This window comes from Electrophorus electricus, chromosome 18, assembly GCF_013358815.1.
Source record: "Electrophorus electricus isolate fEleEle1 chromosome 18, fEleEle1.pri, whole genome shotgun sequence".
NCBI lineage: Eukaryota > Metazoa > Chordata > Actinopteri > Gymnotiformes > Gymnotidae > Electrophorus > Electrophorus electricus.
In genome coordinates this window covers 4,952,901-4,954,082 of record NC_049552.1, presented here as the reverse complement: position 1 = coordinate 4,954,082, position 1,182 = coordinate 4,952,901, and the positions used below count along the sequence as shown (strand labels likewise).

General features: G+C 45.7%; 1 non-coding gene across 1 annotated transcript; it reads left to right on the top strand.

Moving 5' to 3' along the window:
* The first annotated feature begins 210 nt into the window (after positions 1 to 210).
* trnat-cgu lies at positions 211 to 282 on the top strand. Its single transcript has one exon. It is a non-coding gene; the product is annotated as a tRNA-Thr (tRNA).
* The last annotated feature ends 900 nt before the right edge of the window (positions 283 to 1,182 follow it).

The following is a 1,182-nucleotide window of genomic DNA, read 5'->3' as shown; positions in this document are numbered from 1 at the left end:
CTTTGCTGTGCAGTATCCCTGGCAGCCTCCCTGAAGTTGATGAGAAAAGAGCATTTAAGTATGAAGGTAATCCAATTGTAAAATATAGACAAGGTAACACCACAACATAACCACTCCATATGTTATCCTTCTGATCCACCACATCATGCTGCCTGAGGGGAAACCCTAAAAATGCCATTTGATTATTGTCCATCCCATCCTTGGGTCTACGGCATGATGGCCAAGTGGTAAGGTGTCGGTCTCGTAAACCGAAGAGCACGGGTTCAACCCCCGTTCGTGCCTTTTAAAAGCCGTTTGAAGGGAATGCCATGGGACATTGTCATGGAAGGCAATCATAGTCAGTTTGAGTTGACAAGTTCATCCAGTGTGTGCCCATTCGAGCTCTTGTGCTGCCATCTTCTTCAGCTGCAGGTAAACACGGCTTTTGTCTTTGCACTCTTGATTTTCTTACCATGGTCAGTACACATTTGACTCCTCCAGGTTAATTGACAAACATTTGCATATGTTCCTTTTAGTCTTATTACTTGAGTGCTTGTGCACGGTGGGGGTGTAGCCTTAGCATTTAGATACATGCTCTCTATAACCAGTTAGTTTCAGAAGCGTATGCTGATGCTATCGATGGTGCACGATCAGCTTCCAATGACAGTTACTCATGATTCAGAAGGCTGTTGAAGTTTTGAGTGACTTCCAACCCTTTCAAGGCTTTTCTACTCTCAGAGTTAAGGTGCAAACTCATGCAAGGTCAAAGACCAGTTAATGACAAGTGTCTGAGGCATGATGGCCAAGTGGCAAGTTCTCGGTTTTGTAAACCGAAGGCCACTTCTTGGTTCCTTTCATGAGATCGTAGTCATCTGAGTGCTTCTACAGTGTCCATGGAAGCCAGACATAGAATGTGCATAGGGTAAATATTGTTTTTTCCCAGATCTCATGTTTTTTCCTTTCTTGTCGTCCCCTCATGCTCCCTTTTCTTAGGGCAACAGTTCCGGGACACAGACTCTTGTGTCATAGGTATCTAGCAAAAAGTAATAGCTGCTGCATTGTGGATCATCCCTGCCTGACTGCTGGCTAGTGCAGTTGATGCCAGATCTCACACTGGAGCTCTGCTTTTGGAACAGGGCAGTCTGCAATGCAGACTGGTGGCCAGTGGTCTTCCCTGTGCCTATGCCCTGTGCTTGCAGAGGT